The sequence below is a fragment of the Anabrus simplex genome, chromosome 11 (assembly GCF_040414725.1).
Source record: "Anabrus simplex isolate iqAnaSimp1 chromosome 11, ASM4041472v1, whole genome shotgun sequence".
NCBI lineage: Eukaryota > Metazoa > Arthropoda > Insecta > Orthoptera > Tettigoniidae > Anabrus > Anabrus simplex.
In genome coordinates this window covers 75678057-75693021 of record NC_090275.1, presented here as the reverse complement: position 1 = coordinate 75693021, position 14965 = coordinate 75678057, and the positions used below count along the sequence as shown (strand labels likewise).

At 45.1% G+C, this 14965-nt stretch overlaps 3 non-coding genes across 3 annotated transcripts; 2 read left to right on the top strand and 1 right to left on the bottom strand.

Moving 5' to 3' along the window:
- Positions 1-2706: 2706 nt before the first annotated feature.
- TRNAR-UCG (transfer RNA arginine (anticodon UCG)) lies at positions 2707-2779 on the top strand. Its single transcript has one exon. It is a non-coding gene; the product is annotated as a tRNA-Arg (tRNA).
- A 1019-nt stretch (positions 2780-3798) lies between these two features.
- On the bottom strand, positions 3799-3870 carry TRNAT-UGU (transfer RNA threonine (anticodon UGU)). Its single transcript has one exon. It is a non-coding gene; the product is annotated as a tRNA-Thr (tRNA).
- Positions 3871-10955: 7085 nt separating this feature from the next.
- TRNAT-UGU (transfer RNA threonine (anticodon UGU)) lies at positions 10956-11027 on the top strand. The gene has a single exon. It is a non-coding gene; the product is annotated as a tRNA-Thr (tRNA).
- The last annotated feature ends 3938 nt before the right edge of the window (positions 11028-14965 follow it).

The following is a 14965-nucleotide window of genomic DNA, read 5'->3' as shown; positions in this document are numbered from 1 at the left end:
TACATGGAAACATCATTTTTTATATTTGCGTTCGAAGAGTGAACAGTATATTCAGGTAATACAAGCTGTAACCCGTAGGCAATGGGGGGCAGATACCGTTGTGGTGCTATCTTTGTACAAAACCACTATTCGATCGGTATTGGACTACGGATCGCATATTTTTGACTTGGCATCGTATACTAACTTGAATATTCTTAACACTTGTCAATATAAAGCACTACGCTCCTGTATTGGAGCTTTAAAGTCCACACCTACCAATGCACTTTTAGTCGAATCCTGCGAAGCTCCCTTACAAGTACGTAGAAAAATACTTGCGACGAAATATTTACTTAAAAAGTTTTCTTTAACAAGTCATCCTTTAATTCCGAAGTTACAGTTACTTTCGGAGTATTATTCCGTACGGCGTCAGGGTTTACGCAGATTGCCAGTACTGTTTCATGCTTTTGCTACATTGAAGTCGAAACAGTGTACCTTAATACACAGTGTTAATTTAATACCCTATACCTTACCCTATCAGGTTTCTTATTATAAGCCTCACATAATATGGCCTCTCCGTAATGGCTCTACTAACGTTACTTGTCTGCAGGGGACCGAGATTTGTCCTGTTAAAAGAGTGAAATTTTCTATTATTCCACGAAGCATAAACATTTTTACAGATGGGGCAAAGAACATTCATGGCGTTGGGTCCGCTTATTATATCCCTTCTCTAAATGTTAAAGAACAATATGGTTTGCCTACTGACGGTTCGATTTTTACGGCGGAGTTATTCGCTATACAGCAAGCTGTACTTTATGTTCAGCGACAGGGATATACGCGAGTTACAATCTATACGGATTCGCTGAGTGCATTGCAATCTTTGGTTTCGTATGAGTTATCCTATAATTGGTATGTATACAATGTCAAGAGTCTCCTTTGTATGCTTGACAACGTCGGTATTTACATCACTTTAGTATGGGTACCAGGTCATGTGGGTATCGAGAGCAATGAAAAAGTAGATTGTCTTGCAAAACAAGCTTCTCGTCTTCCTGTTCCGAATACTAACAATATTGTTCCAGCTTCTGATTATGTAGTTGTTATCCGACAGGAGGGGCGTCAAGAATGGCAGAATTTCTATAGACAGACTGCACAAGTCAAAGGTAACTTCTATTATCATTTACAACCAACACTTTTAGTTAAACCTTGGTTTATACGAGGATCTTATACTAGACGACATATTATTAACATCATTCGGTTACGGTTTAATCATGCCCTTACACCACAATATAGATCACGTTTCCATTTAACGCAGGATACAAACTGTTTGTGTGGTACAAATATTCGTAATGGCGACTCCAACCACATTTTATTTGAATGTTCTTTATATGCTAACCCCCGTAAAAAACTTATGACTAATCTTAAGCGACTCAAGCAGGTTTTTCCAACCAGTGTTTCTTGTTTGCTCTGTAATCCTACAGTCGAGATTATTCGAGTGCTAAATTTGTTTCTAGATGAAGCCAATATCGTGTTATAATTCTGTCTGTAATATCGGGTGAGAATTGCTCATGCTTTTGAAGGTTCCATTTGAGTGATTTCACATATCATTCGTGTATTACTTGCGAGTGCTATTTTGGATTCTTCGTGTGGGTGAAGCTTTAGACACAGTGTGATTGCAAGATTGGAAACAGTCTGCTCTAGCAAACTAGGGTTGTTTTGTGATATAGTGAAGATCAGTGTTTTGTGTTTTTCTACTTGCAAGCTCAAGCATCCATTATTGAACTGAAGTTTTTCATTTATACTAGTGTGTTTACATGAGTAAGCGAGTATTGACTGGGTGAAATGTCGTAGACACAGCCCATAAGCATCAGCAAGCAAGCAAGTTTTGCGGTGTTGCCACGTCCAATTTTTTGAACTACGATTACATTTGAACTAAGCATGTGTAAACCGAGTTCAGTTTTATACAACGCGATAAAGTCGTAATCTCAGTTCATTTTCAGAACTAAGTTCTTAATTGATCTCCAGTCAGATGTCTTTATACAACCGGGCCTTACTGAAATGATTCTATAGGCTCAGCGGAAAACACGTCATACTACCAAGCGCGTGAATGTTACTGCGCAACCCTTTTCAAACCGCCTTCCCGGCTGCGTTCTACTTCTAACAACGTACCAGGGTATACCTGATGTTCGTGGGTTTCTCAGTCTCCTGTCGCGTATACCTCGTGCGAGGCTACACGACAGGCTCACCTCTTGATGAGAGAGGTGCCAGTCAAGATACAAGAGGGCAGGTAGTTCCGTCTGGCTCAAACACCCCTCGACCATTTCGCACAATTCCGATTACATTTTCAAATATCTACAGTGCTTATGTAGGTAGTATGGACTATGTTAGTATTCAAAGAACTGGCCCTGGAAAAGAAACCTACTCATACTTATCCTCTTCTTGGAATTCGGTAATTTTGATATTCCTGAGTTTTAAGACTCGTGAATTCTGAGACGACACGGGTCGCAATGCAGAGCTTTGGAGCAACGGGTCAAGCCTTATTCATTAGTACGGCGAAAGCCGACCCGGCAAACACCGTCCCATCCTCATCGTCGGAGTGCGTGAGATCTGAAGAAGACTACTGACCGACAGGCCAGTTCGGACTACAGTAGCAGGCGCACAATAAGGAGGAATACTCACTCAAGCTACCACTGTTCTACACTGTACGTTGAGGGGAGAGGGCACCCTGGCGTAGACCGTGTGGCCTAATGGATAAGGCGTCGGACTTCGGATCCGAAGATTGAAGGTTCGAGTCCTGTCCCGGTCGGTTATTTTGCATGGCAGAAATGTGAAAATGTTCAAATTCATTTTAAAAATGAGCGCACGGCTGCGTTTTGGTAAAGGATAAATTCCAATTCCTAACTCCTTTCTTTCTTTTTTGTTAATCCGTCTACACTCCAGGGTTTGTTTTCTCTTCTCGGACTCGGTGGGGGATACCCACTCTACCGCCTGACGGGCAGTGTCCTGGAGGGTGAAACACTGGGCCGTGTGTACAACTGGGGAAGAGGACCAGTAGCGCACCCAGGCGATCTCACCTGCTATGCTGAGCAGTGGCCTTGTGTGGGGGATGAAAAGATTGGGAGAGATAGACAAGGAAGAGGGAAGGAAGCGGCCGTGGCCTTAAGTTAGGTACCATCCCGGCATTTTCCTGGAGGAGAAGTGGAAAACCACGGAAAATCACTTCCAGGATGGCTGAGGTGGGAATCGAACCCACCTATACTCAGCTGATCTCCCGAGGCTGGGTGGAGCCCGTTCCATCCCTCGTACCACTTTTCAAATTTTGTGGCAGAGCCGGGAATCGAACCCGGGCCTCCGGGGGTGGTAGCTAATCACACTAACCACTACACCAAAATATGATCTGCGGCGTAAAAATAGGAAGTTGCAAGCGTAAATTCTGCTATGTATGACACGACTGTGTAATGTGTTCTGATATCAAACATCATTACGGATTTGAAGTTGTCCATTCTTTAAAAATAAAATGCTAATTAAACATTATACCATGAGCGCGAAAACCAAATTGTTGAGCTATGCGTAAGTATGACCCTGTATAACGTTTAAAGGTGCCAGGAAATTAAAAGGCATAAACTTATTAAACCTACTTGACATTCTGTCTAGGGGTTGCAAATGTAATACTACTGGGTTCGGAAAGAAAAATGGCTATTCGGGTGTGTGTGATCTTGAAAAATTATGTGCGGATTTAAGTTATTTTCTCCCATCAAAAGCTCAAATAAGAAACAGCTTTACGTATTATTAGTTTCTGGTGAGGAAGTAAGGTATTAAAATATGTGCCTCCTGTGAGGATCGAACTCACGACCCCTGGTTTACAAAACCAGTGCTCTGCCACTGAGCTAAAGAGGCGATGGGTAACTTACCTTCTTCCTGCGCAGGTCAGGGTATTTGGCCATGTTATATTACTCGTTAATCACAACATACGAAGAGGTCCTATGCGGATACGGTAAATATGACCATGTCCGCCTGAGCGAGGTACTAGTCATCCTCCCCAGTTGTATCCCCCAACCCAGAGTCTGAAGCTCCAGGACACTGCTCTGGGGGTGGTAGAGGTGGGATCCCTCGCTGAGTCCGAGGGAAAAACCGACCCTGGAGGGTAAACAGATTAAGAGGAAGATTGGATAAATGTCCTTGATCTAGAGATTGGCTTCTGTCTCAAATCTTTTCTGGAAAGTGCCCCAGGATGTTGTTTATATAAATTCTCTTACCTCTATTTTTACAAAGATAGATAGTTAAACTAGAAATATTCCTCCATATTGTATATAAACGGAAGTCATAGTACGCGTTCTCAACCCAACTTGCGGATAAATGTGTTATCTGTCGGGTAAAGATAAACCATACATTTATCTGATAGTCCAAGTCTAGGTCCAATCGAGGTTGTTGTTATCAGATACAGTGCACGATACCTACACTCTGAATTTCACATTCTGGTTGTGAGTCACTCACCGCGATCACCACGTGGAATTAGTGACAATGTTAACGACATCGAAGAAACACTGCGTGTAGCGTATATTTAGCTCAGTGGTAGGGCAGTGATAATTTAAGCAAAGCCTCACAGGAGACAGACCATTTACCTCTCGTTACTGTTGAGAAAATTGACGTCATTAATCAAGATATTGCCCGCCCGTGTGGTGTAGTGGTTATTGTGGTTAACTGCCACCCCCAGCGCTGTTTCGATTCGGGGCTCTGCCACAAAATTTGAAGAGTAGTACGAGGACTGGAACGGGGTCCTTTCAGTCTCGGAAACTCAACTAAGTAGAGGTGGGTTCGATTCCCCCCTCAGTCATCCTCGAAATAGTTTTCCGTGGTTTTCCACTTCTCCTCTAGGCAAATGCCGGGATTGAACCTACCTTAAGGTCACGGCCGCTTCCTTCCCTCTTCCTTCTCTAACCCTTCCAATATTCCCATCCCCCCGCAAGGCCCCTGTTCAGCATAACAGGTGAAGCCGCCTGGGCGAGGTACTGGTCATCCTCCCCAGTTTTAACCCCGACCCAGAGTCTGAAGCTCCAGGTCACTGCTCTGGGGGCGGCAGAGGTGGGATCCCTCGCTGCGACCGAGGGGAAAACCGACCCTGGAGTGTAAACAGATAAAGAAGATCATATTAATTCAAAGGCAATAAACACCTTTCTTCACATTTTAATTCGACCAAAGGGTTTGAAAAATGTAAAACCATATGCGGACACATGTTTGCTTTTGTACCATTAGACTCCTGTATACAGCAGTTCATCTGAACGTTCATTTTGTCACGGACGCTTCCTTCCCTATTCGTTGTGCCCTTCCGTTCCAACCTTCCATCTCCCCCCGCCCTCACCACCCACGCTATGTGGCTACGGTTCAGTATAGCAGGCGACGACACCTGTGCGACGTACTGGTCCTCCTCCCCAGTCGTATACTCCGACACAAAGTTTCACGCTCCAGGACACTGGCCTGGGATTAATTTCAGTGAAACAACTCATGTTCTCAGACAACACGCAGCAAAGGTAGGGCTACACAATTCACTTGATATAACACAAACATCGCGAACATCACTGAATCTCCTTGTACTCTGCATCTGAAGCAAGGATCGATCAAGAAAACCAACAGGTTTAAGTACATGGGAGAATTGTTGGAACCTAATCTCTCCGAAGGAGTAGCATTATTAACACGAGTTAAACAGCTAGAACCGGCATATACCAAATGACCAGGCACACCTACAAAATAGAAAAAAAAAAAAAAAAAAAGAGTCTCTCCCTTAACACTAAAATAAAGCACGACCAGACAGTCATCCATCATGAAGCCTTATATGATTCAGAATTTTATATTATTCAACAGGAAGGTATTCATGAACAAGCTCGAAAACAGAGGGGGAAATGTTGGGGAAGAATTATTTTTTTTTCTTTCTTTCTTTCTTAATCTGCTTACCCTCCAGGGTTGGTTTTTCCCTCGGACTCAGTGAGGGATCCTACCTCTACCGCCTTAAGGGCAGTATCTTGGAGCGTAAGGAACTGGGTCGGGGGATACAACTGGGGAGAATGACAAGTACCTCGCCCAGGTGGCCTCACCTGCTATGCTGAAAAGGGGCCTTGGTAGGGGATGGGAAGATTGGAAGGGATAGACAGGGAAGAGGGAAGGAAGCGGCCGTGGCTTTAAGTTAGGTACCGTCCCGGCATTTGCCTGGAGGAGAAGTGGGAAACCACGGAAAACCACTTATAGGATGGCCGAGGTGGGAATCGAACCCATCTCTACTCATTTGACCTCCCGAGGCTGAGTGGACCCCGTTCCAGCCCTCGTACCACTTTTCAAATTTCGGGCAGAGGCGGGAATCGAACCCGGGACTCCGGGGGCAGCAGCTAATCACACTAACCACTACACCACAGAGGAGGACAGAATTATTTTTTACAGTTTGTTTTACGTCACACCGACACAGTTAGGTCTTACGATGACGATGGGATAGGAAAGGTCTAGGAGTGGGAAGGAAGCAGTCGTGGCCTTAATTAAGGTACAGCCAGGTGTGAATCTGGGAAACCAAGGAAAACCATCTTCAAGGCTTCCGACAGTGGGGTTTGAGCCCAATATCTGCAGGATGCAAGCTCATAGCTGTGCGCCAACTCGCCTGGTGAGGAAGATATTAGGACCAATAATAACAATAATAATTTCGTGTGGCTATTTCTAGCCGAGTGCAGCCCTTGTAAGGCAGATCCTCCGATGAGGGTGGGCGGCATCTGCCATGTGTAGGTAACTGCGTGTTATTTTGGTGGAGGATAGTGTTGTGTGTGGTGCGTGAGTTGCAGAAATGTTACATGAATTTTTTGAACAGGGTATGTTGCCTTTTGTTGGTTATGTGTTCTAGAAGGCATTTTCTAACTATTCTGGAAATGGAAGATTCGCGAACGTGCGTATTCGAGAAACGTATTTAAAGTTCGCGACTGTAGTAGGAATTGTGACTGGTGAACCTAGGTGGGGATAGGCGGACTCATGCATTCCGATGGGCTACACCAAGGCCAGGGATTACCCTTATATTGAGTGCGAGGCAGCATTTCGTCGGCTTGTCTTGTCTTGTCTTGCCCTGGTCTACCTTAGTCTGTCTTGGTCTGTCTGAAGTTTTACGTCGTGTGCGACGCCTCGCTAACGGAATGGGCCGCCTTCGGGTAAGCACTGTTGAATTCCGTTCCGGCTAAAATTTCCGTAAATGTTCGGTTGCTATTTCGTATAGGAGTCTGCCCTAGCCTAACCTAGATTCGCCAAATTAATTATTTATGACGCCTTAGCTTTTCAACTGGCCTTGCCTGTTTGCTTTCGAGGCATTCCCATTTCTTGTTTCACTAAAAATGTAGATTGTAGTTTAATATATTTACCTTGTGGTTTGCCTCTGGTAAGTCAGTGTCACTTGATGTATGCTACAGTTTTGGAGAGTACGTCTACTTCACTTTAAATTGCATTGTACAACTGGATTTGTAACTAGATGTATAGTTGGTTTGAAATGTTCAACATGTACGAAGGTATTATCAAAGAACCTCTAAGTTATGTGTATCACAGAGAATATAGTTCGTAAGTTGCAAGTTGGCGGGTTTTGTTCGGAATGTATTTGTAAATTCCTTTTGTAAATAATACTTTTAAATTCAAGGATCACGGTTCATCATTTCGCAGTCTGCAATCTAAGCCATTCCCACGCCCTCGCTAAGTCCTAGCTCCTCCCACCTTCCCGGTTTATTATCCACTAGTTGGCCCTACTGATTTTTACGTATGTTGTCGGCGGAGATCCGCGTAGTTCCAACTGAAGTTCAACTGTGTGTGAAGTTTTTGGCACTGCGTAAAGGCACCTTCCCCACCCCTTTATTGTGTTTAGTGCCTTGTTTTGCGTAACCACTGTAGTAAAGGTTACACTGAGGACAGCACAAACACCCAGCCCCCGGGCCATTGGAATTAACCAATGAAGGTTAAAATCCCCGACTTGGCCGGGAATTGAACCGGGGACCCTCTGAACCGAAGGCCAGTACGCTGACCATTCAGACAACGAGTCGGACATTAGGACCAATGAAGGAAGGGAACGAACACAACAGGCGACCCAACGAAGAGCTCTACAAGTACCGTGAAAAAAATCGCGAACGTAGGCAGGAAGAGACACAAATGGACACGTCTACAAGATGCATCATGCAGGACGGTATCCTGGAGCGTGAGACTGGGTGGGAGGAGTAGTACTTCACCCAGGAAGGCTCACTTCTTATGCCAGATACCTCATATCAGCTACCATTCCAGCATTTACTTGGAGGAGAAGTAGGAAATAACTTCGAGGGTAAGGGTGAGAATCGAACCCTTTCTACTGAGTTGACCTCCCGATGCTGAGTAGTGCACCCCGTTCCAGTCCTCGTACCTTCAAATTTAGTGGCAGGGTCGGGAATCGAACCCGGGCCTCCCGGTTGCAGTTAATCACACTAACCACTACACCACAGAGATGGGCGTGAGTTATATTGTTTTCTGAAATAAGTTATTCAAGTGTTGTTGACTGCATGAAGTCGAAAGTGAACAATCTTTCTCCAGATTTATTATGCGTGTTGGCGCGTTCTCAGTCAACTACTACTACTACTATTACTTCATCATCATCATCATCTGTTTACCCTCCAGGTTCGGTTTTTCCCTCGGACTTAGCGAGGGATCCCACCTCTACATCCTCAAGGGCAGTGTCATGGAGCTTCAGACTCTTGGTCGGGGGATACAACTGGGGAGTATGACCAGTACCTCGCCCAGGCGGCCTCACCTGCTATGCTGAACAGGGGCCTTGTGGAGGGATGGGAAGATTGGAAGGGATAGGCAAGGAAGAGGGAAGGAAGCGGCCGTGGCCTTAAGTTAGGTACCATCCCGGCATTCGCCTGGAGGAGAAGTGGGAAACCACGGAAAACCACTTCCAGGATGGCTGAGGTGGGAATCGAACCCACCTCTACTCAGTTGACCTCCCGAGGCTGAGTGGACCCCGTTCCAGCCCTCGTACCACTTTTCAAATTTCGTGGCAGAGCCGGGAATCGAACCCGGGCCTCCGGGGGTGGCAGCTAATCACACTAACCACTACACCACAGAGGCGGACACTACTATTACTTACCAGTACTAAATGTTTTTATTCCGTTCCCTGAAGGGGTAGGGTGGGCTTTCTAGAATGTTGCGCCCTCAGTCAGACCAAGGGAAATTTGATACGGTGATTTGAGATGCGTCCGCCTCCGTGGTTAGTGGTTAGTATGATTTGTTGCCACCCCCGTAGTCCCGTGTTCGATTCCCGGCTCTGCAACGAAATTTGAAAAGTCGTACGAGGGCTGGAACGGGATCCACTCAGCCTCGGGATGTCAAATGAGTAGAGGTGGGATTGATTCCCACCCCAGCCATCCTGGAAGTGGTTTACCGTGGTTTCCCACTTCTCTTCCAGGCAAATGACGGAATGGTACCTAACTTAAGGCCACGGCCGCTTCCTCCTTCTTCCATGTTTATCTCTTCTAATCTTCCCATCCCCCCGCAAGGCCCCCGATCAGCATAGCGGGTGAGGCCACCTGGGCGAGGTACTGGTCATCCTCTCCAGTTGTATCCCCCGACCCAGAATCTACAGCTCTACACTGCCCTTGAGGTGGTAGAGTTGGGATCCCTCACTGAGTCTCTGGGAAAAACCGATCCTGGAGGGTAAACAGATAAAGGCGAAGAAGATTTGAGGTGCGGAGAAAGTGAGTGGGTGACAGCCGTGGCCTATAAAAGTAACTGTACCGGCATTCGCCTTAGTGCAAGAGAATGGGAAATCACGGAAAACCATTTTCAGGACAGTAGACGGTAGGGACCAGCCCCTCCACCTCCCGTATGCAGAGCTGCAAGGCTAGTAAAACGAGCAACTGTTGAGCGGTAATCCACTCTGCACGGTGCTCGGTCAAGGATAGTGTTCTACTACAACTCCTAACGTTTTCATTCCTCCCTTGAAGGGGGAGGCGGGCCTCCTAGACGGTGACGCCGTCTCTCAGGCCAGGAGATTTGTTATGGTGAAGGAGATGCTCGGAGAAGGTGAGAGGGTTGGCGGCTGTGGCCTCTGCAGAGGAATGGAAAACCACGGAAAACCATTTTCCGTACAGCCGACGGTGGGACCAGCTCATCAGTCTCCCGGATACAGAGGCGTAGAGCCACGATAGAGTCGTGGCCTCTTTACGCCGAAACCTACTACTCCGCAACCGCCGAAGACGAATGGTGTACGGGCGACCAGTACAGCGTGTGTCTCGTCAGGTGTAAACTGACTTGAGATAAAGTGATTAAGATAAGACTGGAACGACATTTAAGATCCTTATAAAAAAAATCATGCCCTACTTTATCATATTATATCATCATCATCATCATCATCATCATCATCCGTTTGCCCTCCAGGGTCGGCTTTTCCCTCGGACACAGCGAGGGATCCCACCTCTACCGCCTCAAGGGCAGTGTCCTGGAGCTTCAGACTCTTGGTCGGGGATACAACTGGGGAGAATGACCAGTACCTCGCACAGGCGGCCTTACCTGCTATGCTGAACAGGGACCTTGTGGAGGAATGGGAAGAATGGAAGGGATAGGCAAGGAAGCGGGAAGGAAGCGGCCGTGGCCTTATGTTAGGTACCATCCCGGCATTCGCCTGGAGGAGAAGTGGGAAACCACGGAAAACCACTTCCAGGATGGCTGAGGTAGGAATCGAACCCACCTCTACTCAGTTGACCTCCCGAGGCTGAGTGGACCCCGTTCCAGCCCTCGAACCCGGGCCTCCGGGGGTGGCAGCTAATCACGCTAACCACTACACCACAGAGGCGGACTATAATATTATATATGTACTGCTAACTCAGTTTCAGAAGTTATTTTCACTACATACGGCTTACCACAATTAACTGGTAACTATGTTTGACTCCTAGTCAGGCATAGTGATTACGACATAGAAATGAGTGATTTTAAGTGCGAAACATAACAGCGCCTCTTTAGCTCAGTGGCAGAGCACTGGTCTTGTAAACCAGGGGTCGTGAGTTCAATCCTCACAGGAGGCCGCAAATTTTGGTCTTAAATTACTAACACGCTGTATACAGTACACCACCAGAAACAACACTCATTTTCGATTTTTAGGCCAGTTAAAAATTCTTTCTATTTCTTTACAGGATTCGTAATATGTATGGATGCGATCTTCGTTTCTTCCCTAGCGTTTTCCCAACGCTATAGGATGGTCCACAGAGCTTCCCTGGCCCAGGCGGCATCCCGCTGGTCTCTCCCCACGGGTTTCCATGGTTCAAATTCCGGTCACTCTGCTTGAGATTTGTGCTGGACAAAGCGGAGGCGTGACAGGTTTCTCTCCGAGTATTGCGGGTTTTCCCTGTCATATTTCATTCCAGCTGCACTATCCAATGTCATTTCATCTGTCAGTCATTAATCATTACCCTAGAGAAGTGTGACAGGCTCCGGCAGCCGGCGCATTTCCTATCACCGCCGCAAGATGAGGGCTTCATTCATTCCATTTCTGACCCGTTCGAATCAATGGAAACAGGATGTGGATTTTCATTTTTCATAGAATGGTCCGCGTTTTGACATGTCCGTCTTCATTTGACCGTCTCGATCTCCGGCGTAGACTTTCTCCATAATCCGATCCATCGACTGTTTCTTGAGACTACTACATGGCCCATGTCGATCAGTATCTTAACGTTCGCAACGGAGTCTTCCTTGCTGCGTGTGCCATGCCCATACCATCTAAACATCACTTCCTGCAGTACCGCCACGGTTGACGCGATTCTCAGCCGTCGTGGAATGTTGTCATTCATGGCGTGAGCGAACAATGTTGCCCCAAGGCATCATCGGAGCATTCGCACCTCGATCACACGCAGGACCGGCCCTCTGAACCGAAATCTAGTAAGCTGACCATTCGGCCCAGAAGCTATTTGAAATGAAAATCCACAGCCTGTTTCGAGTAATTCCACCGGGTCAGGAATGGAATGAGTGAAGCCCCTATTTAGCGGCGAGAATAGGAATTGTGCCGGCACTCCTCTACTTGCTATTTGCTTTACGTCGCAGCGATACAGATATGTCTCATGGCGACGATGGGATGGGAAAGACCTAAGAATGGGAAGGAAGCGGCCGTGGCCTTAGTTAGTGTACAGCCCCAGAATTTGCCTGGTGTGAAAATGGGGAAACCACGGAAAATCATCTTCAGGGCTGCCGACAGTGGGGTTCGTACCCACTATCTCCCGATTACTGGATACTGGCCGCACTTAAGTGACTGCAGCTATCGAGCTCGGTGTCGCACTCCACTGGGGCAATGATTGATGAATGACAATTGAAATGAAATGATAATGGAGAGTGTTGGTGGAATGAAAGATGACACGGAAAACCCTAGTACCCGCAGAAAAACCGGTCCCGCCTCCGCTTTGTCCAGCACAAATCTCACATGGAGTGACCGAGATTTGAACCACGGAGGCTCTTCGCCCAGAAGCTAGGTGATATCATTAATTGTTTTCACATATTGTACGTAAAACAAGTCGTGAACATGCTAATTGGGACGCATGACATGAATGTTCGCAATAACTAACGAAATAAAAATATACTAATCACTGTTGTCCACCTCTGTGGTGTATGGGTTAGTGTGATTACCTGCCACACCCGGAGGCCCGGGTTCGATTCTCGGCTCTGCCACGAAATATGGAAACTGGTGCGAGGGCTGGAACGGGGTCCACTCAGCCTCGGGAGGTGAAATGAGTACAGGAAGGTTCGATTCCCACCTCAGCCATCCTGGAAGTGGTTTTCCGTGATTTCCCACTCCTCCTCCAGGAAAATGCCGGGATGGTACTGCACCCTTGAAAATTGGTTATTAGTTTATTTGGGAAGAATATTTTATTTCTAGTGTGGAACCATGCATAAATTTATCATCCAGGAAGGTGATTTCAACTCTGCATTGTCTGCTAGCCAGCGAGGGGAACAGGTTTTTCCCGTGCCGTGCATACGAGTCTGGTTTTTTTTTTTGTGCCTTGTTGAAGACAGCAGAAGGTGGCACGTGGACAGGAACTCGACCAGATTAAAAGCGATCAATACTTTGAGATTTTGACGTCATGATATTCAACCAATTGGACCGCAAGGTTAGCCTGATCGCAAAGTCTTAGCCAATAAAAATTAATTAACAGACACACCTACGTCTTGAAGGAATAAATACCCATGTACTTGAGGAAATCATTCTCTTTTGCTTTCTTTGCTCATTTGCATTCGCTCAGTGCTCATTTGGTCTTTGCTCAGTTGTCTACGGGAAGAATTGTTCGAGCACATGTGTTACTGGAAAAGACGTATTCGACGTGGAATATTACCAGTATTCATTTAAGGAAAGACGAAAAATTTCTGCTTCTGAGGAAATTTTGGGACATAAAATTATCGGAAACGCAGCAGTTCAGATTTCCTTAGTTTTATAAATCTGAAGAGAATTTATAAAGTAGGTAAAACTGTGCCATCTTGAAGAATCGAGTGTGTGTGGAGTATTTTTTCTAAGACATATCTTTTAGTTTCAGCTTCAACCAGAAGACGCAAGATCCCCAGCAACCCAAAAATAGTTTGGAAGAATGGAACTTCAGCGTTACGACGAAGTGTGTGTTTATCCTAAGTCCTCGCCTGCTGCAGCCATGAATCTTTAAAATGTGAGGCATAATTCAGCCCGGGAGAGAATAACATCAGAGATGGAGTTTGGTTAAATATTCATTGATCATCAGCCGAGTCCAGAAGTCAAGTCTACTACAGCTAAGATTTCAAATTATACTTTTCTCTTTTCTCTGTTGTAATAATTATGTAGACGTAGTCCTTGCTTGAATATTTAAAGTCATTTCTAATAGTCTTTGTAGTTAGAAATTTCACTCTTCTTTCACTGGTGTTGGTAGATTTGATGTGTGCGAGAGTGTTTTTGGGACCTATAATTTGTTCTATGTGAGTGAGTGCTTCGTGACATATTCTCACTGTCCCATGTTAAGTCTAGGGAAGTGTTAAAAATATTTGACCCACGCGATAATAATTTTCAATTTATAAATTAATGATGGAATAATTTTTGATTTATCTGGGACAGAATATCGACGTGTTCTGTGAATTTAGGATTTTTCCTTGATGTTTTGTGGTTTACCATAGATCCGAAATAGAATAGAGTCATCTATGATTTCCTTAAAACATAGCCTGCGATGACGCGACCGCGCGCGTATAATAATAATAATAATAATAATAATTGACATTATTACGGTCTAATAGAATATTTAAAGGTCATGAGTGTAATTATTGCTGTGCTTATAAGTTATTAATATGTGCTATTTTGAAGTAGATGTGACCTGGAATATTGGTCGTGGCTTGAATGTCCACAGATTTTGCATTTACTGTTATTGGTAATTTTTGAGACTTGTAAATGGATCTTAAGATAGGATTTTATTTGTGTGTCCATTACATGAGTCAATTAAGGAAGAGAATGTGTTTTTAAACATAATTTCTTCTTGTGCAGCACATGTTGGTCAATAATTTGTGATAATGAGAGATTAAAAATAACGTAGTCGTGACTCATAGACCGTATGCGCGAATGTTTATTTATCTGTGACTGTAGGCAGTTCTATGGAATTTTTAGTGACGATTTCTACTACAAAATTATTCTGGAACATCGTTGTGGAACTTATTTCATTGGAAAAGTGGTAATCCTGTCACAATCACACGTCAGACGTTTGTAATGATAACCCTTGTCTGATATGGTCATCGAGAGAAGTTCTCATGTTTCAGATAAAATTTAAAAATAAAAATCAAAAGATAGGATTCGATAAATTTATTTAATAATATTAACGTGGACCAAAGCTTGAATGTGAGATGGATGAATGATTGATTTTATTTATAATTGTGATTTCCATGGTTATATTTCGTCATGTTGTGTGTACGCTGAGCGCGTAAAGTTTCGTTTATTTTGTTGTTTTGTGGCGAGCATATTTGGCTCAATTAT